Genomic DNA, 22,162 nt, shown 5'->3' with positions numbered 1-22,162 from the left:
ACAGAGGACGCCTCTACAGTCAAACCGCAGGGGACCACACGGAAGGGTCCTTGTTCCTTAGCTCAGGAGACGAGCTGATCAAGGTGATGAAATAATTCTGACACATAAAAGTAAATGACAGCGAGGGGCGCCTGGGTGGCTCAGCTGGTGAAGCGTCCGACTTCGGCTCAGGTCACGATCTTGCAGTTCGTGAGTTCGAGCCCCGCGTCGGGCTCTGTGCTGTCAGCTCGGAGCCTGGAGCCAGCTTCCGATTCTGTGTCTCCCTCTCTCTCTCTCTCTCCGCCTCTCCCCTACTCTATCTCTCTCTCAAAAATAAACATCAAAAACAAAAGGAAAAATTCTTTCTTAAAAAAAAAAAAAAAGCAAATGACAGCGACAGAGGATTTACAAGTTAACTCTGAGGGCAGATCCGCCCTGGTTTTATGAGCGTGCAACAAGGATGCCTCTGTACAGACAGCCCCCGACTGGAACGGCTCCATCTCCTAGTCTCCGACTCTTGAGACGGAAGCAAGGCACTACACGCCCGGTAGAAACCACACTTCCAGTGGTGAATTTTGACCTCTTCCTAGGCTAGCGATCTGTGACATCCTCCGGCGAGGCTGGGCAGAGGTCCCCGCTCCCTGCCAGCCGGCGGTCAAGGGGTTAGCACCGCACGCCCACGGCCATTCTCTGCCCACAAGACCGTTACACTCTTCAGTACGGTCGTCAATAAATTACACGAGATACTCAGCGCTTCACTACAAAATGGGCTTTGTGTTAGATGATTTTGCCCAACTGCAGGCTAATGGGGGTTTCTGAGAAGTTTCGAGGTCGGCAGGTGTATTAACTGTATTTCCGGGTTAACGGTATTTTATTTTCAGCTGACGAGGGGTTTATCGGACTTGACTCCGTTGTAAGTCGAGAAAGTTGTGTGTTAACAACCAGTGAACATAACAAGATATCAGTCGAGTTACACCGAACCAGAAAACTTCAAAACAACCTAAGAGGTCAAATCTGATTGTCAGGTTGGGGCTGGACTGTAAGGAGAACTGGCTGGCCCACCCTCACCTTTGCACCCGTCCACTTTGCACACCTGTCCACTTTGCACCCGGAGACAAAACAAACAAACAAACAGAACCAAATCACAAAAACCAGGATCGCTCTGTGTGCTCCCAGCCCGCAAAATATGAAACCTCGAAGCTTTCCTGCAGGTTACTGACCTCCTACAAAAAAACATGTCTCTCCCTAACTTTTACAAAGTTGATGTCTGAAGATCCGTCTCAGCCTCTGTAAATACTAAAATCATGCAAGAAAACTAATTTTTCTATGCTAAACAGACTGACTATAAACTCAGTGATTCAGTAATTTCTTCCCTTTAAACACCTGTTGCCTTTTTTCCTTGCTCAGCCTGTCTTTCTCAAGCCTGGACTCCCTTACAAACTTCTTTATAAGCCAAGTTGTTTTCTTAAGGTATTTTCATCTCTGAGTCCTTCTGTGACAGTGACTTGCTTATCTGTCCCCATCTGGTGGTCCTACATACCTCTCTCCATACCTGCTTCTAGTCATGGCCGTGTGGCTCCTGTCAAACCAACCTTCTCACAAATAACAACTGTAAACTCTGGGCAAAACATAAAAAACAACCAACCAAAGACACTGGGGAGTAACCAGAACAGGCAGATAGCGGAAGGAAGTGAGCAATTGGATGCAGGGAAAAGAAGTGGGTGCATTTCCTGGTTTTTATGGCTTTTATCCAGGGGGACGTGCTTGGATTACAGTATACGAGGCAGCTAAAAGTCAGAAAGAAAACCCAAAGTCTTACTCCTGTGAAGCACCAGAACATAGAGTTGAGAGAGACACAGCTCCTGTAAAGCAAAGGGGAAACCCTGGAAAGTGGAGAGCCAGAAAGGAAGAGCCCCAGACTGCGTGCATAAATTTTGCGGGAGTCCCTGGCTCCTGCCAGAACCACACTGGAGGAAGCAGCCCTCAAGCCATCCAGCCAAGACTACATGAAGTGAGCAGAAATTTGACCTACGGTTCACAGCACAGAAGACAAAGCTAGCAGTCTGAATGTAACCAAGTTAACTGCCTACCACCAGAAACAAACAAACAAACAAACAAACAAACACAGAACACAACTCTTACAGACACAGAACACAACTCTTCACGAGAACATACCACAGTTGAGAATCTCGACACCACATCATTCACAATGTCCAGGACACGGTTCTAACCTACTTAACAATTGGGGCGCCTGGGTGGCTCAGTTGGTTAAGCGTCTGACTCTTGACCTTGGCTCAGGTCAAGATCTCACGGTTCATAAGTCTGAGCCCCATGTCAGGCTCTGTTCTGTTCTGACAGCGAGAAGCCTGCTTGGGATTCTCTCCCTCCTTCTCTCTCTGCCTTTCCCCCCCACCCCCATGCACGCACACTCTCTCCCTCTCTGAAAAATAATAAACTTAAAAAATAAAAAAATAAACTTAAAAAAGTACTTAGAATAATTACAAAGAAACAGGAAGACATTATCTACACTCCAGAAAGAAATAAAATCAATGAAGATCAACCCTGATGAATAGTATGTGTTGTATGAATAGTATGATTCATACTATAGTATGAATAGTATGATTCACATACCATTAGCAGATAAGGGCTATAAAACAATTATCGTAACTAAGCTCAAGGACATAAAGGAAAGTATGTTTATAATAAATGAAAAATACCAGCAGGTAACTAGAAACTATAAAAAGAACTAAATAAAATTCTGGAACTGAAAAGTATCTATCCGAAATGTTAAAAACCATTGGATGGGCTTAACAGCAGAATGAAGACGAACTTAAAGACAGATGAATAGATTTCTTCTCTCTCTTTTTTTTTAAGTTTATTTATTTTGAGAGAGAGAGTGAGAGACAGAGCTTGAGCAGGGGAGGGGCAGAGAGAGAGAGGGAGACACATAATCTGAAAAGTTTCCAGGCTCTGAGCCATCAGCACAGAGCCCGATGCGAGGCTTGAATCCACAGCCATGAGATCATGACCAGAGCTGAAGTCAGACGCTTAACCGACTGAGCCCCCCAGGCGCCCCAGTAGATTTGTTTTCTACTCTGAAGAGCCAAAGGGAAAAAAAACGATGAAAAAAAGAACAGCTTCAGGAAGCTGCAGGACATTATGAGAAGAGTAAACATACGTGCAATTAGAGTCACAGAGGAGAAGAGAAACAGACAAGACGCTTGAAGACATAATGGCCAAGCTTTTCCCCAAATTGCTACCCCATCTAGACAGCAAGCTCAGTGAAACTCAGGAACTCCAGGATACACATCCTTAGCGGTCGACTCAGCGCCTGGCAAAATGGCAGATTTGCCCCTTATACACATTTATGCATCCAGCACCCAACCTAATTCTTTATTGAGTGCTTACTGTATGTAAAGCACGATGAAAGGCGCGAGGGGCACAAAGATGCCTCAGGGACAGCCGCTGTGCTCAGTGCGGGAAATAGGGCTTTGAAAAAGACAAGAGGGAGGAACCCAGATGCTTCTTGTTGAGGAAGGAGAGGGTTTCATTCTCTCCCAGGCCTTGCATCCTGATTTGCTCGGTTTGCTTACGGTCGTCCCTACCGAAGGGAGAACGTAACCCTGTGAGTCCCGAGTGAGAAGGGGTCTCCTATCAGCAGGCGACAGTTCCAGGGGCCTCTCTCCAGATCCCCTTCAAACAGTCCTTTTCTCCCCAAACTTTGTCCGTTTAGGACAAAAGCGGGAGCCTCGTCCACACAATTTTCACTAATTCTGCTTGAAGGCGCCTTTCGCTTTTAGGCAGAATTTATATCCTAGGGACATCTCCAGGTGGTTAACCGCGACACACGGCGACGCTTGTGTCACATGTAAGGAGAAACGGCTGAACGGGACCATCTCTCCACCTGGAAAGCGTACACAGTTGCAGAGGTGTGAACGCCCCTCCAGGGCGTAAAGCCTAGAAGCTCGACAGGACTCCGTTTGTGTGTATGTCAGAGAGACAGCAAGGCAGAGAGAGTCGCAGAGGCAGACGCAGGGTGAGCGGGACTCTTAGCATTCCCTCCTCTCCGTGAAACGTCGCGTCGCGGCCGTTTCCTCGGGCTGCTTGCACGCTGTCCACTTGCAGCCCGTGCTTCTGAGAGGCAGCCTGTCCACAAGTAAACTCAACAACACGCCCCGGCAGACGGGTGCCGGTCTGAGAGGCTCCTTCAAAGTCTCACCGTGGATACAAGGGCACGGTTTGGGGCACAATGCCCAAAACGAGACGCCTGGAACCATGAATTTAGTAAACCCCCTGAAAAGAGCCGCTGGAAATGTCTTATTTCTGTTGCAAAAAAGAATTCACCCACAAAGATACGAGCAGAAATTAGATTTGGGTATGTTTGCAGCAGCCTCTGCGTCCAGGAAGTGGCATTTATGTGTTTGGTTCTGGATCTGTCGCTGGCTCCGTAAGTGACTTCAGCCAGTGTTGTAGTCACTGGTGCCTGCGTAGCCGCCAGTCGGGGGTGATATTCTCTGTCACCCGTTTCTCAGCCATGCCACATGAGTCATATCGTGGCGGTTGTCATCCTGAGTTACTCCTGTGCTCCCGGCACTGTGATGCACTCTACTTGCATTCTTTCTTTTTTTTTTTTTTTTTAATTTTTTTAAACACTTATTTATTATTGAGAGACAGAGAGACACAGAGCACGAGCAGGGGAGGGGCCGAGAGATGGAGAGACGCAGAATCCGAAGCAGGCTCCAGGCTCCAGGCTCCGAGCTGTCAGCACGGAGCCCGACGTGGGGCTCGAACCCACGAACCGCGAGATCGTGACCTGAGCCGAAGTCGGACGCTCGACCGGCTGAGCCCCCCGGGCGCCCCTACTTGTGTTATTTCTGATCCTACCAACCCTCCTAAAGGTGGGCACTATTCAATTTATAGATGATGAGGCTGAATCTCAGAGAGGTTCAGATTTGGAAAAGTCACGCTAACTAGTACGTAGTAGTGACAGGATTCTACCAGACACCTCTTGCGATTTATACATATATGTATGTATATATATGTATATATATAGGAGGAGAAGGGGGAGGAGAAGGAGAAGGAAGCAAAAGAAGGAGGAAGAGGAGGAGGAGGGGGGAAGAGGAGGAAGACGAAGGAAGCTTAGGATCTACATGCATGGAGTGTAAATCCAGATCAAAGATGAGATACGGCCTAAATCAACCAGAGACTAAACAAAGCACAGAAAAAGCTACAAGCTGCGAGGACCACGCACAAAACAAAAAGTCAGAGAGCATTTAGATGCCTGGTCCATCCCCTGAAAACCACTGAAGACTCTTAGTTTTCGCGTTGTATCCATCTGGACCTGGAAAACAAACCAGGAGTCTTACACCCACACCACACGAGACCAGGGCTGTGCGTCCCCCCACATGACGTCTGTACTCGAAGACGAGTCTCTAATGTTTGCAAATCCACAGCACTGGAAAAATGGTCGTTGACGAGCACACGGGAGCCCACTGTACCGTCTCTGTATTTGGGCAGGCCTAAGATTTCCCATAACCCAAGTTTTAAAAGCGAGAAAGGGGGAAAGAGAAAGCAAAAGAAAAACGGCAGTCCGCCTGGGATGGAAAACAAGCAAGGCCTGAAAACAAAGAAGAAATCCTGATACAGTAAGTGACTCGTGAAGGGGCCTCTTTCCCCCGGCTGGACAACAGTTCTAGGACTTCAAGAGGAGAAAACGCAGGGAGGAGAGAGAAAGGTCCTCCTGTGAAAACCCGAGTGTGTTCTCACGAGACGTGAGGGACTCCAAATGACCAAGAAAAGCCAGCATCTTGGAAGAGACGCCAGAGGGGCCCGATATGGCGGAGCCCGAGCACCTGCACAGGAACCTCGTGAACAAGGGCAGGCGACACCAGACGACTGCTGACAATGAACGTAACAGCATCCCAGAGCAGAACTCAAAAACATGCCTAGGATATTGACATACGCATACCAAAGACAGATCTACACTGATGTCCCCGTGAATCGGTCTGCTTAAGCACTCACCAGGACTTCCAAACACTTAATTGACTTTTCTCGAGTTGACCTTGTTTGCTGCCATTGGCACGAAGCGGCCAGCTGGGGCTGTGACGGTTATTCTTCTGTTCACGCATAACTTGTAAACCGGTGATTCCCGACGTTTTTCAAGTTACCATGGCTTACTTGATTTTATGAAAATTGTTCCTTTTTTTTTCTCCCTAAAGGAAAAAAAGCTTTATGACATATTTGTGTGTTTTTTTTTTTTTTTTTTGATGAAACTAAACAAAACTAAAAGTCCTAGTAATTCTCTTCAAAAAACTGTCTTGCGGGGTCCGTGGCTGGCTCAGCCAGTGGAGCTGCAATCCTTGATCTTGGGGTGGTGAGTTCGGGCCCCAAGTAGAGATTACTTAAAACTAAAATCTTTAGGGGCGCCTGGGTGGGTCAGTCAGTTAAGCGTCTGACTCTTGATTTTGGCTCAGGTCATGATTTCACGGTTTGTGAGATTGAGCCCCACACTGGTCTCTGTGCTGACACCACAGAGCCTACTTGGGATTCTCTCTCTCCCTCTCTCTCTATTCCCCCACTCTCGTGCGCAGCTCTTTCTCTCTCAAAATAAATAAATAAATATTTTTTAAAAAGAAGATCCTTAAAGAATTGTTTTTCATGGGATGCCTGGGTGGCTCAGTGAGTTAAACATCTGAGTCTTGATTTTGGTCATGATCTCGTGGTTCATGGGATCGAGCTGTGTATGGGGCTCTGTACTGATAGCACAGAGTCTGCTTAGGACTCTCTCTCTCCTTCTCTCTCTCTCTGTCCTTCCCCCAGGTGCTCTCTTTCTCTTTCTCTCAAAATAAATAAATAAACATTTTTAAAAATTGTTTTTCTCTTTTTCCAATGTTTATTTATTTTTGAGAGAGACAGAGTGCAAGCAGGAGAGGGGCAGAGAGAGAGGGAGACACAGAATCCGAAGCAGGCTCCAGGCTCCGAGCTGTCAGCACAGACCCCGACGCGGGGCTCGAACCCACAAAAGGCAAGATCGTGACCTGAGCCAAAGTCGAATGTTTAACCGACTGAGCCACCCAGGCGCCCCCCCAAAAATTGTTTTTCATATTAATAGGAGCACAAAAATATCCAGCATTCAATAAGGTTAAACACCCAATGAAAGACTACCAGCCACACAAAGGAATAGTAAAACCTTACCCTTAACAAGGAGAATGATCAATGAGGATAAACCGACCCACAACTGATAGCCCCAGGTGTGAGCATTAACAGACAAGGACATAAAAACAGCCATCACAGTTGTATTATACTTGTTCAAAATTTCAGCGGACACCTGAAAGCTATTTCTTAAAGACTCTTATCAAACTTCTAGACAATATAGCAATGGAACAGAACAAAGAGCACAAAACTAAACCCATGCATTTTTGGTCTACTGATTTATGACAAAGGACGCAAGGACGTACAACGGAGAAAATACAGTCTCTTCAGTAAATAATAGCACTGGGAAAACTGAACAGTCACGTGCACAGGAATAAAATCAAACCCCAGTCTCACACTATATACAAAAATCAACTCAAAATCGACTGAAGACTTAAATTTCAGACCTGAAAGCATAAAAATCCTAGAAGAAAACGTAGGTGGTGAGCTCCCTGACACCTCTCTCGCGATGAGTTTTTGGATTTGACACCAAAAAGCAAAAGCAACAAAGGCAAAAATAAACAAGTGGGACCACATCAAACGAAGAAGCTCCTGTGCTGTTGGCGGGACCTAATGTGGTGCCACCACTGTGGGAAACAGTACAGAGGTTCCTCAAAACATTAAAAATAGAGCTCCCTTATGGGCCAGTAATTTCACTTCTGGGTATACATCCAGGGGAAGGAAGGCAGGCCATCAAAGAGGCGTCTGCAGCTCTGTGATCTTACAGCATTCTTTTTTTTTTTTTTTTAACGTTTATTTATTTTTGAGACAGAGAGAGACAGTGTGAGCAGGGGAGGGGCAGAGAGAGAGGGAGACACAGAATCCGAAACAGGCTCCAGGCTCTGAGCTGTCAGCACAGAGCCCGACGCGGGGCTCGAACTCACGGACCATGAGATCGTGACCTGAGCTGAAGTCGAACGCTCAACCGACTGAGCCACCCAGGGGCCCCTCTTACAGCATTCTTCACAAGGGTCGAGATATGGAAACAACCTAAGTGTCCATCAGCGAAGGAATGGACAACAACGTGCACACGCACATACGCATACGTACACTGGGATATCATTCCGCCACGAGAAAGAAAACCCTGACACTCGTGACATCGTGGATGGACCCTGATGGCATCACACGAACTGAACTAAGCCAAGGGGAAAAACTACACGGTGTCACTTCCGTGTGCAACCAAGCAATACAAGTCAAGCTCACAGAAACAGAGAACGGACGGGCACCTGGGGGGGCCCAGGCGGTGAAGCGGTCGACTTCGGCTCAGGTCACGATCTCCCAGCTCCTGAGTTCGAGCCCTGCGCCGGGCTCTGTGCCGACAGCTCGGAGCCTGGAGCCTGCTTCGGATTCTGTCTTCCTCTCTCTCTGCCCCTCCCCTGCTTACACTCTGTCTCTCTGTCTCTCTCTCTCTCTGTCTCTCTCTCAAAAATAAACATTTAAAAAATTTAAAAAAAGAAAAAAGAAACAGAAAAGAGACAAGTGGATGCCACAGCGGGGGAGGGGACAATAGAGAGGTTGTTAAAAGGGCACAAACTTTCAGCTAGAAGATGAATAAGGACTTGGGATCTAATGCACAACATGGGGACTACAGCTGATAATACTGTGTCACATAACTGAAATTTGCTAAGAGAGAGAGAACTCAAATGTTCTCACACACATACGCACAAACACACACAAGATAAATATTGGAGGTGATGGGTGCGTTAATTAACTGGATGGGAGAAACTCTTTCACAATGTACACATATATCAAATCATCACAGCGTATCCTTTAAACATCTTACCATTTTAGGGCGCCTGGATGGCTCAGTTAGTTGAGTGCTGACTCTTGGTTTCGGCTCAGCTCATGATCCCAAGGTTGTGGGTTCGAGTTCCGAATGGGGCTCTGCGCTGACAGTGTGGAGACTGCTTGGAATTCTCTTTGTTTCTCCCTCTTCCCCTCTACCTTGCTCCCGCTCTCTCTAAAATTAAACAAAGAAAAATTTTTTACAAATAAATATCTTACCATTTTTTTGGTCAATCATACTTTAATAAAGCTGAAAAAATAAAGTAAAATAAAATAAAATACCAGCCAACACCTAAACAACTCCTTAAAAAAAAACAAACTTCTAGAGACAAAAACTACATTATCTGAAACAAAAATTAGGTCAGTAAGAATCAGTGGCAAAGTAGATATTGCAAAAGAAAAGGTTAGTGAATTTGAGACATAGCAATAGAAGCTACTCAAAAGTAAACAGAAAGAGAAAAAAAAAAGAATTTAAAGAAATAAAATCCTCGGTGAGCTGTGGGCCAATGTCAAGCAGCCTCATATACATGTAATGGGAATCCCCCAAGGGTACGAGGCATAGGGACATAAAACAATATTTGAAGAAACAGTGGTTGAAATTTTACCAAATTGCATGGAAACTGTAAAGCCACAGATATGAGAAGCCCCATAAACCCCGGCACTTGCAACATGAAGAAAGCCATTTCAAGGCATATCATATCTATGCTGAAAACTGCTGATAAAAAGTCAATTGGCAAAAAAAAAAAAAAAAAAAAAAATGAACCCCAACCGCAGCCTTCCACCGTTTACAAAAATTAACTCAAAATGCATCGATTCAAATGTAAAATGTAAAACTATGAAATTATGAGGAAAAAACAACACAGGAGAAAATCTTGAAGATGTTCAACTAGGAAGAGTGCTCAGATTTGACGTTAATAATATGATCCGTAAAAAGGAAAACTTGACAAATCAGACCTCTTAAAAATTAGAAATGTTTGCTCTGTGAGAGAACCTGTTGAGAAAACAAAAAGACAGATTACAGACTGGAACAAAATCTTTGCAAACCACCCATCTACCAAAGGACTTGGTGTCTAGAATATATAAAGAACTCTCAAAACTCAATAGCAGAAAGGCACACAATACGGTTAGAAAGTTGGTTAAGGACATGTCAATGAAGTGAATATACAGATGGAAAATAACCAAATGACCCAATGTCAAAAATCAGCAACCAGGGAGATGCACGTTAAAGCCACAAAACAAAAAATCTCAGTGCTGGCAAGAATGTGGAAAAACTGGATCACCCAGAGATTGCTGGTAGGAATATAAAAGGCTACAGCCACTCTGGAAAATAATTTGGCATTTTCTTCTCAAACTAAAAACGCACTTACCATGCAACCCAGCCTTAGCACTGTTGGGTATTTATCCCAGGCAAATCAAAACCCGCATACACTCAAAAACCTATACGTGAATGTCCATAGCAACTTTACTTGTAATAGCCAAAAACTAGACTCAACACAAATGTCCTTCAATGTATAAATAATTAAATACATTGCGGGACATCCACACCAAGGAATACTACTGAGAGATCAAAGGCACAAATTCTTGGTACAATGAGACCTTGGGCTGGCTTCCAGGGAAAGCAAAAGGCTATATATTGCACGATACCATGTAAACGATTCCATTTACATAACATTCCTGAGATAACTGGAATACGAAATGGACAACAGATTAGTGGTTGCCGGAGGTCACGGATTGGAGGAAGGGGGGCAGAGTGGCTATGAAGGTACAGGGGAGCCTTGTGGTGATGAGAGACACTGTATCTCACTTGTGGTGGCAATTACAGGAAGCCACGCGTAAAGTAAAACTGCACAGATACATACATACACACATCCACGCACACGCAAATGAGTGCATGTAGAGCTGAGGAAATCTGCATAAACTCTGGGTTGGATCAATGCCAATTTCCTAGTTTTAATGCAGTCCTATGGTTACACAAGAGATCAACATTGAAGGAGGCGGCTGAAGGGGACACCGGACCTTCCTATACATTTCTCTGCCACTTCCTGTGGATCTATAATCGTTTCAAAAGAAAAAGTTAAAGAGAATAAGAAACTTACTATTTACATAAAAACAACAAGATAGCCTAGGGTTTCTTACATCCTATAGCAAATATGTAAGTAAAAGATATGACAGCAATGGCATAGAAACCAGGAGGAGAGAAACAAAGGTGGACTCCACGGGCTCTCACACTACACCTCCAGTGGCAGAATGTAACCTGATGGCAGACTGACGAGTTAAAGACAATACCGCGACCCTAAAACCCCAACGTAACCACTAAAACATCAAGGTGAAGAGATACAACTAACAAGCCAACAAAGAAGATAAAATGGAGGGGCGCCTGGGTGACTCAGTCGGTTAAGCATCCAGCTTCAGCTCAGGTCACGATCTCATGGCTTGTGGGTTCAAGCCCCACATTGGGTTTCTGTGCTGACAGTTCAGAGCCTGGAGCCTGCTTTGGATTCTTTGTCTCCCTCTCTCTGCCCCTCCCCTGCTCATGCTCTCTCTCTCTCAAAAATAAATAAACAAACAAATAAAAAAGATAAGATGGAAACATAAAAAATATTCAAATCCAAAAGAAGGCAGCAAGAGAGGAAAAAGGGAATAAAGAACAGATGAAACTAATAGAAAACAAATATAAATGATAAATTTATTTTTGTTAATATTTCACATAACCAAATTTTTTAATGTTTTTTATTTATTTTCAAGAGAGAAAGAGAATGCACACAAGCAGAGGAGGGGCAGAGAGAGAGGGAGACATGGAATGTGAAGCTGGCTCCAGGCTCTGAGCTGTCAGCACAGAGCCCGATGCGGGGCTCAAACCCACAAACCACAAGATCATGACTTGAGCCGAAGTCGGACGCTCAACCAATTGAGCCACCCAGGTGCTCCGATGATAAATTTAAATGTAATCATATGAGGGGCACCTGAGTGGTTCGGTAGGTTGGTTAAGCGTCCAACTCTTGATTTTGGCTCAGGTCATGATCTCACTGTTTGTGAGATCAAGCCCCGCATCAGTCTGTGCTGAGAGTGGGAGCCTACTGAGACTCTTTCCCTCCCTCTCTCTCTGCCCATCTCCTGGTCGCTCACACAGTCTCTCTCAAACTAAATAAAATAAACTTTTAAAAATGTAATCAGATAAATAATAACTGTGTCCAACAAAAGCAAAATGCACACTCTTCAAGTACACATGGAACATTTATCAAGATGGATCATATTCTGGGCCATAAAACTTATCTCAATAAATGTAAAAGGGCTTAACTCATACAAAGTATGTTCTGTAATCACATGGAATTAAATTAGGAATAACAGAAAGATATCCGGAAAAATCTCCAAATAACACATCTCTAAATAACCCATGGGTCAAAGAGTAAATCAAAAGGAAAATTAGAAAGTACTTTTCATGACATGAAAATGAAAATACAACCTATCAGAGTTTGTGGGATTCTACTAAAGCAATTCTTATAGGGAAATTTACAGCACTAATTGCCTATTAGAATAAAAGAAAGGTCTCAAATCAATGACCTCAGGACCTATGATATGAAACTAGAAAAAGAAGAATAAATGAAACCAAAGTAAGCAGAACGTAGGAAATAACAAAGATCAAAGAGAAAATCGATGAAATAGAAAACAGAAAAACAACATACAGAATAAATGAAATCTAAAGGTGGTTCTTTGAAAAGATCAATAAAATTAATACACTTCTAGACAGACTGATCAGGAAAAAAGAGAGAAGAGACAAATTACCAATATCAGGAATGACAGAAATAAGTGACATCACTACAGACTTTACAGATACTAACAGGATAACAAGAGAATATTATAAACAACTTTATGCTTATAAATTTGACAACTTAGATAAAACATTGTTTGAAAGATGCAAACTATGAAAGCTCACTCAAGAAGAAATAACTTGAATAGACTTTTTTAAATTTTTTTTAAATATTTTATTTATTTTTGATAGAGAGAGAGCACAAATGGGGGAGGGGCAGAGAGAGAAGGAGACACAAAATCTGAAGCAGGTTCCAGGCTCAGAGCTGTCAGCACAAAGCCCAAGGCAGGGCTCAAAGTCATAAATTGCGAGATCATGACCTGAGCCGAAGTTGGACGCCTAACCGACTGAGCCACCCAGGTGCCCCTTGAATAGAACTATTTCTGTTAAAGGCATTAAATTAAATTAATTAAGGTTTAAATCCTTCCACAAAGAAAGCTCCTAGCCCAGATAGTGAATTCTACCAAGTATTTAAGGAAAAAGTAACACCAACTCTACACAGAGTCTTCCAGAAAATTGAAGAAGAGTAAATAATTCCCACTTCACTCTATGAGCTAGCACTGCTCTGATACCAAGGCCAAAAAACATTATAAGAGAAAAAACCACAGACCAATATGCTCATGAACATGGATACAAAATTCTTAAATAAATTTCAGTAAATGGAATCCAACAATTATTAAAAGGGTAATACAGGGGTAATACAGTCAGTTAAGTGCCCAACTCTTGATATTGGCTCAGGTCATGATCTCACAGTCATGAGATCAAGCCCCACATTGGGCTCTGTGCTGGGCATGGAGCCTGCTTGGGATTCTCTCTCTCTTCCTCTCCCTCTGCCCCTCCCCTACTTGTACTCACTCTGTCTCTAAAAAATAAAAAATAAAAAATAAAAAATAAAAATTTTAAAAGAGTAATACATTATGACTAAGCATGGTTTATCCCAAGAATGCAGCCTCAGTTTAACATTTGAAAAACAATGTCAGTCATTCTATTAACAAATTCATAAGAAACACCATGTGATCATCTCTAATGCAGAAAAAGCATTTGATAAAATGCAACACTTTTTCATGACAAAAAGACTCAACAAACTAGGAATAGAAGGAAACTTCTTCAACCTGATAAAGAGCATTATGAAAAGCCTGTAGCTGGGGCACCTGGGTGGCTCAGTGAGTTAAGCATCCTACTTTGGCTCAGGTCATGATCTCATGGTTCGTGAGTTCAAGCCCCACGCTGACAGCTCAGAGCCTAGAGCCTGCTTCAGATTCTGTGTCTCCCTCCCTCTGCCCCTTTCCTACTCACACTCTGTCTCTGTCTCTCAAAAATTAATAAACATTGAAACAAATTTTTTTGAAAAGTCTATAGCTAACATCATAGTTAGTGGTGAAGAACTGAATACTTCCCCCCAAGATCAGGAACAACATGAGGACATCCATTCCATTACTTCTGTTCAACAGTGTACTAGAGGCTCTAGCCAGTGCAATCAAGCAAGAAAAAGAAATAAAAGGCATCGAGGTTGGAAAGGAAAACATAAAGTTGCCCTTAGCCCCAAACAATATCATCATCCAAGTAGAAAATGTGATGGAATCTACAAAAAAGCTACCAGAACTAGTGAGTTTAGTAAGTTTAATAAGAACATAAGATCAATATAACAGGTCAATTGTATTTCTGTATACTCACAACACAAAATCAGAAACTGAAATTTTTCAAAATAATACTATTTATAACAGCATCAAAACAAAAAAAAATTAGGATAAATATGGCAAAAGGTATACAAACAGCTACGCTGAAAACTACAAAACATTGCTAAAGAAAATTAAAGAAGAGCTTTTTAAAGGGTGAAGAAATATACATTTTCCTCGAATCTGAGAACTCAATATTGCTAAGACGTTGACTCTCCCCAAATTGTTCTATAGCTTCAGTGCAATGCCAGCGAAGATCCCAGGTGGATCTTGCAGAAATTAGCAAGGTGATTTTAACATTTAAATGAAAACGTGAAGAGCTTAGAATAGCCAAAATCGCTACGACACAAAATAAAGTTGGAGAACTCAAACTACCTGACTTCAAGATTTGTATAAAGGCTACAAGAATTGAAAAGTGTGATTTGGCGTAAATAAGCAAACAGATGAAGGGGACACAACAGGGAACCCGGAAATAGACCTACATATATATGGACAACTACTTTTTGACAAAGCTGCCAAAGTAGTCAGTGGAGAAAGGGCAGGGCTGGAATGACTGGTACCCACACACAAACACAATGACCTCCAGTTCATACCTGGCGCCATATGCAACATGGAGTGATAGGTCTAAATGCACAACCAAAAATGGTACAACTTCTAGAAAAAAATGTTGGCGAAAAATCGTGTGATTTGGAGGCAGGCAAAGATTACTTAGAACACCAAAAACGTGACCCCACAAAAGAAAAAATTGATAAAGTGCACTTAGCCAAAATCTTAAATTTAGCTCCTAAGAGAATGAAGATGACTTGTAAACTGAGAGAAAACCTTTAAAACGTGTATCTGATAAAGGATTTGTATTCGCACTACATAAAAAAACTCTGAAATACTAATAACAAGAAAACAACACATTTTTAAAGTTTATTTAGTTTGAGAGACAGAGAGAGAATGAGAGCGAGAGGAAGGGCAGAGAGAGAGAGGGAGAGAGAGAATCCCAAGCAAGCTCTGAGCCCGACTCAGGGCTCAAACTCACAAACAGTGAGATCATGACTTGAACCAAAACCAAGAGTCAGACGCTTAACCGACTGGCCACCCAGGCGCCCCAACAACACAATCTTTTAAATGGGCAAAGAATTTGAACAGGTACTTCCTCAAAGAAAACACACAGAAAACAAGCAAACAGAAGGACTCATCAGGAGAATGCCCACCAAAGCCACAGCAAGAGCCCACCTCGCACCTATCGAAATGGCTAAAACTGAAAAGACTGACCATCCGAAGTGCTGGGAAGGTGACAAGAGAGAGAAACTGGAAGTCCCACACGTTGGTGGAAACATAAGATGGTCCGACCACCTTGTAAAACAGTTGGGCAGCTCTTTACAAAGATAAGCAGAGCACAGGGGATTTTTAGGGCCGTGGAACTATGGGGAATAAGTTTAGCAATTCCCTGAGTTTGCACCAATGGGTTAACAGGGTTTAGGACTAAAGCACCTAGGATTAGGTAAACAGAGCAAAAGTGCCCCCAGCATAGTACAAGATCAGAAAGCTGCTTCCATAGAATGCAAGGTCCACAATAGGTAAACAGGTAAACAGGGCTACAGACTGCACAGCAGGGTGAAATTGCCCAGATCTGAGCTAGTTATCAAAATAAAGGTGCCTTGTTGACCCTGAGGTAGCATGCTCAGTCCGTCTTATCCCCTAGACAAGTTAAGATAAACAGACATGCCTCGTGCCTGCCATAAACAGCCATCTGCCCTGCGTCGGGATTTTGTTTTGTATTGAGCCAAACCCCTGACACCACATATCTTCGTAACCCCCTTTCTCTCACACGCGAGTTAATGTGCACAGTTTTATTGTCTCTTTCTGCATGTCCATCACCATTGTTTGTAAGCCTTCTGATCCTACTAAATACGGAGCAAGGACCCTTACTCGGAGCTCTTGTCTCCTCCCGGTCATTAGCCTCTCTCATATTCAATTCTGCATCTTCTCCCTTGCTGGACAAGAGAGAACTCCAGACTCAAAGTCTGTGACACGGAACTATTCTGAATGATACCGTAACGGTGGATACATGTCAATATAATCTGTTAAGACCCAGAGAATGAACATTGTGTGTCAACTACACTCAAGTAAAAAAAAGAAAAAGAAAAAAAACAACATAGAACGTAGAGCATCAGGAGCAAATCTTAGGGATGCTGTCGATGGGTGATAACGTGTCAACACGGGTGGACAGATCGGAACGAATGCACCATCCGGTGTGGGGTGCTGTGCCTGTGTGGGGTAAGGGCTGCACCAGAACTCTCTGTACTTACCACTCAATTTTGCTGTGAACCTAAAACTGCTCTACAAAATAAAGACTATTCGAAAAGACAAAGGGGGTGAAGTATGGATCCACGCTACAACACGATGAACCTTGAAAACACCACACGGAGTAAAAGAAGCCAGTCCCAAAGGACCACGTACGATATGATTTCATTGACATGGGATGTCCAGAGTAAGTAAATAAGAGACACCAAACGTGGATTATTAGTGGGTAAGAGCCACCAGGGGAGGAGGAAAACAGGGAATGACTATTAACTGGCAAAACACAGTTTCTTCTGGGTTGAATGTTCTAAATTTAAGAGAGCAGTGCTGGTGCACAGCTCCGCGAATGTACTAAAAACCACTGAACTGTACACGTAAGTGGGTGAATTTTATGGTATGTTCACTAAAATCTTGAGAAATGTTTTAAAAATTAAAAACTATGAAAACCGAAAGAAGAAATGATTTATATGGTTGCTCTGGAAGGCACATACGTGCGAGGAAAAGTATACGGTCAAAACCAGACATATACGTGAATTCGTGACATCTCTTTTACTTGTGGTCTCGAGTTGGACATGGGACCAGGACGGCAGGAGCCCCTTCTGTGCGGATATTGTTCCGTGGAACACTGGCAAGATGATCTCCCCACGGAAGGAAAGGGGTAAGAGTCGTACCGGCTATGAAAACATCTACTCTCCAAAACATATAATGACTCAGAGGTAAGTCTGTATTACACATCTTTTGTTTAAAACATACAGTGATGGGGGCCCCTGGGTGGCTCAGTCGGTGAAACATCCGACCTCAGCTCAGGTCATGATCTTGTTGTTCGTGAGTTCAAGCCCCACATCGGGCTCTGGGCTCTGTGCAGACAGCCCAGAGCCTGGAGCCTGCTTCGGATTCTGTGTCTCCCTCTCTCTCTGCCCTTCCCCCGTGCACGCCCTCTCAAAAATAAATTGAACATTTAAACGAAGATCCTTCTGTGCATTTATGGAAGCCCAGCTCCACCCCACCCACCCCACCTCCACGGCAACAACACTCAAAATTCAGTGATTCCAAGAACGACGGCACCAACAGATCCATTTTCCTGTGCGCAGAGTCCTACCAGAGATCCGAGTTGTGTGATTTCTGTTTTTTACGAGAGCAGTGGCCCTGTGCCGCGGTCTGGGTGAGAACAGGAAAACGGGTGGGTGCCACTGAGGGTCCCCATCTGTAAGTCTGGCTTCGGGTAACACGGACACACGAGCTTGACCTTCGCTTCCTGGAGACTAGAAGTTCGTAGTCGCGGGCTGTGTTGGCAGGTCCGTGAGGTCATCCAGGGTCAGCCTTCTGCCGCGGTCCTCGGCGTGTGGCTCCCGTCCTCGGCTGACATGGTGGCTGCTACAGACCTGGAATGTGGTCAGCAGCCGCGGGAAGGGGAAAGGGCAAAGGGAGGTGCTCTGACTGTTCCGGGAGGTAAGGACGGAGCTGCCCCGAGCAGGGAGAGGGCGATGGCCGGCAGGTCAGGCGCCCGGCTGCCTGGAGCCGGAAAGACGGTGGATGCAGGAACCGATCCCGGGGTAACACGTGTGCTGTCCTGACCCTAGAGGGCACAAAAGGGCTGATGTCCGGAGCTGAAACGCCTGGGTTTAAAGACCAACAACCTTTCTTAAAGACCAACGGCTGCAAAGGAGTTCACTGCTGTGTTCAGGTCCCACCGTCCAGGGACCTCTCCCCACGAGGACCGAACTCGGCAAAGGGGACTCTGAACATCTTGCACGTTCCCCAAGGCTGCTTAGCTGCCCAGGGTTCTTGAACTCACGAACCGCGAGATCACGACCGGAGCCAAAGTCGGACGTTCAGCCGACTAAACCACCCAGGCGCCCCAGAAATATCTTCTGTTTACCGAGGCCGGCGGGGGGGCGGGGATGGTAAGAGGGAAGAGGCATGAAAATGCAAGGCGGAGAGACAGGTGACGGGTTCGTGGTGAGCTGAGTGAAGGGCACGGTCAAGCAGGGGCAGGAAACACGGGTATCGGACAGCGAGAAGCACAGAGAAGGTGGCCGCTTTCATCAGACCCGGCTCTCCTGCCGGAGGCAGGCCACCCCCACCCGAGCCCTGCTCCGAGTTGGAACCTGGGAGAATCTGTCTCGCTCACCCGGTGAAAGGTGCTCCTGGGGCCTCACACCTGCGAGGCGGCAGGGACCTGAGCGCGGGCTTGGCTCTCCACCTGGAGCCCCTCGGAGGGGGGCAGCCTGGCAGGGGCTGCTGCCTTCCCTCCTGTGCCCCAAGGAGCTGCCACAAGCTGCAGGACCAGCCTCCCCTCAGCAGCGGGCCGGTGAGTGAGTGCCAGGCGCACGGTGCTCCCTCAAAACGCATGAAGGGACTAAAGGTGCCTGAATGCAGAGCAAGGGGGGCAGGAGCCCCGGAGGGAACATCCTGCACTTCTGGGCATCCTGCCTTAGCTGGTACTTCAGCTACAATGTGAAGTAATTCACCCCTTCTGTGCACAACAGATCTCAGAGGGAACTAAAGCTATAAGATTAAAAAAGCCTCTCTTTCCCCTTCCCACCCCCGCACCTGCCGGCAGGCCCTATACGGGGCTGGTTGGTGCCTCAGTACGTACATATTCTGTCCAGATACCTTCTGTTGAATGTATTTGCAAGAATGTAACTTATAAACAATTTGATTAACAATAACTCACTTATAAAGTACATCCTACATTAAAATTACTAGGAAGGGCTGGGGTTAGGCGGGTGGGGGAGGGGGGTGGGCCCTTCCCCGGGAGCAGTTCCTGGGATGGCCACCAGGTGTCAGAGCCACCAACAATGCTCCCAGAGCCCGGGGCAGGGGAGTGCCAGGAAGGGTGGCAAGACCCCCCTGGCAGTGTTCGGCCCTTTGGTGAGAATTTTGTCTACTACGGCGTTGGGTGGGGGGAGTAAGGGGAGCTGCAAACCCCTTAAATTCTCAGGCCACAGATTCCCCTTCACTGGGTAGCCTCTGATCCTTGGAGAAGCCATGCGAGCGCGGCCGGGTTCTCTGGGGAAGCGTGAGGATGGCCTGGGCCGTCTCCCTTCCCCAGCCAGAGGCCAGTGGAGAGGTGAGCACCGCGGGGCACGCGGAGGCGGGCTCGGCCACCCCTCCTGCACGGGTAAAGTTCTGCACGCAGAGTCGCGTCCAGCCGGGCCTGGCCCTGTCCAGCAGGCTTGGGGGGCTCAGCTCGCGGGCAGCGCCCAGGGCGATTCCGGGGTGACCAGAGCCAGCCCATTACAACAAGGAGGTCGGGGTGGGGGTGGGGGGGCACGACGACCGTGGCTCCAGGCAAACAGCACATCTGTAGAGTGTCCAAAAGGAAGAGGTCCCTGGACCACACCCCGCTTCTGGCCTCGGGTCCAGACCCACTGCACACCGGGGCTTCTCACGGGTGAAACTTTACCACCTATAAGGATGCCAAGCTTGTGGGAGGGGGTGGGGGTAAGGGGAGAGCTCGACACTCCCTGTACCACATCACTGACGTCTAAATAGGACTCCAGATTCGTGATCTCCACGCATTCTGACAGGCAGATGAAGGTGACCTTTTTCTGTGATTGGAATGGCCTCATCGTCTAAACTGGTCCGTCCCACACAGGCCACGTGAAGCAACAGTAACTATCTAAGTCACCCTACACCTTACATGTCACGTGTGTAATTTAAAATAATACACCTGTTGCCATACACGTAATAAAAGCGGCAATTATTGTTAACACATAGGTAGTATTCATATTCAAATGCGACCATGCATTTTATGCTCGATGTCTCAAGCGTCATATTCAAGCCAAATGATTCATTTAAAAACAAGAAAGGACAGAGCAACGTTTAGAGTGGGATCCACGTTAATGTACCACGACTGGTACAATAATCGTTGCTTTGATGTGGCCAACACTGGTCTGGCCGTGGAGGTGTTTTGTTCTCCATTCTCCTATTACACATGATATCAGAGGTACGGAATTGAAAAAATCTCTCATAATGCTAACCAGACTACTCCCGTGATCATTTCAGAGGGAACAATGTCCCTGAGGAGGGACAGACAGACTCAAGGGAAGGGGCCGCCGAGCACCACCCTAATTTGCTCTGGGTTTGCCTACCTCGAGGAAGCCTCCCCTCCTGGATCATCCTGGACCCACTGGATTCCTGGTAAGTCAACGAGCCTCCCAAGCCCATGAATAGTCTAGTCTCCTTCATGAGGCCACTCATGTGACAGGGTTACACTAAGGCCCAGACAGATGCCACAGGTCAGTGTCTCACGAGATCCCCAAGCTTCTAGGTCTCTGAAAAAAAAAACCAAACAAACCATGGGGTGTTGAGGGTGGTAAAGGATGGAATTCAGGCCCTGCCCACTTCGCTGAATCAAATACCTGCTTGCCACACGCCCCTCCAGTTTAATCACGTTTTGCGAGGGTGAGTCAGAGAGGAGGTGGGCGGCCGTGCTTGGTTTTCCAGGCATACGGTACCCTAATGACCATGACTCCTCCCTCCACTTAAACCTCCCTGCACAGACACTCCTCCGAGCCCTGCAACCGGCCAGGCAAAAGGCCTGATTCAGAATCTCGTCTCCTCACCGGTACCCGAGGCCGATCCCCTTCCATAAAAGGGGGAAGGAAACCATCAATGTGAACGCACAAAAACAGATGACTTCCTGAGGCACACCCGAGTTTGGGCGCAGAGTTTGGGTGCAGGGTAAGGTCAAGCTAAAAGCTCAGAGGTCACGGACCATAATTATCCCTCCAGAAGGGCAGCCTTCCTTACCCGTAGCCACGCAGCTTCTGAGGCCATGACAAAGAGCTGGGCCCGTCGAAACCCCGGAGGAGGAAACATTCCTCACCAGGTCTCCCAGCCCAAGTTTCCGTGACAGGCACCAGAGGAGTAACCTGACTAAGCCAATAGAAGCAAGCGAGAACTGGTTCCCCTGCTCTCTAGATGGCTCATGACATTTCAATTATGCTCAGCACAATATAGCCAAATTATTTATTACCTGTGTGGAGCCTCCTGGCTTCACAGAAGAAATCTTAGTTGGTGGGGTTGAAGAAAGCTAGAAGTAGAGACCAGAGAAAAGTTCACAAGTAGAAATGAGCCCGTCCAAGGGGCCGTTTGCGTCCTGGATACGTAAAGCATGGCGCCTTTTGTTCAGGAAGCCGTGAGGGTGGTGTGTTTTGGGAGGTGCTTACTTGCAATTTATTTCTCCGAATAATGTAGTGTTCACGTTCTGTCTCTCTCCGTCCCTCCCCTGCTCGAGCTCTGTCTCTCTCTCTCTCTCTCGAAAATAAATAAACATTTAAAAAGTGTGTTTAAATACATAAATAAATAAATAAGGACTGTTAGCTTAAAAAAAAAAAACAGGGGGTGCCTGGGTGGCTCAGTCGGTTGAGCGTCCAACTCTTGGTTTTGGCTCAGGTCATGACCTCATGGTTCATGAGTTCGA

The 22,162-nt window shown here is 45.8% G+C and overlaps 2 long non-coding RNA genes across 3 annotated transcripts in view; both read right to left on the bottom strand.

Moving 5' to 3' along the window:
- LOC102968937 overlaps positions 1–8,994 on the bottom strand; it is a 38,042-nt gene extending 29,048 nt beyond the window's left edge. For both annotated transcript variants that reach the window (XR_447031.3, XR_006214120.1), the window contains exons 1-2: positions 8,954–8,994; positions 6,001–6,191 (exon numbers count right to left, since the gene is read on the bottom strand). This is a non-coding gene — a long non-coding RNA (uncharacterized LOC102968937). The remainder of the gene's footprint in view (positions 1–6,000; positions 6,192–8,953) is intronic.
- A 111-nt stretch (positions 8,995–9,105) lies between these two features.
- Positions 9,106–21,942, bottom strand: LOC122235974. Its single transcript, XR_006214152.1, has 4 exons — positions 21,716–21,942; positions 20,829–21,011; positions 17,831–18,347; positions 9,106–9,130 (listed from the first exon to the last, which is right to left on the bottom strand). It is a non-coding gene; the product is annotated as an uncharacterized LOC122235974 (long non-coding RNA).
- Between the last annotated feature and the right edge of the window lie 220 nt (positions 21,943–22,162).

The sequence above is a fragment of the Panthera tigris genome, chromosome F3, assembly GCF_018350195.1.
Source record: "Panthera tigris isolate Pti1 chromosome F3, P.tigris_Pti1_mat1.1, whole genome shotgun sequence".
In the NCBI taxonomy this organism is placed as follows: Eukaryota; Metazoa; Chordata; class Mammalia; order Carnivora; family Felidae; genus Panthera; species Panthera tigris.
This window is presented reverse-complemented; position numbering and strand designations above follow the sequence as displayed.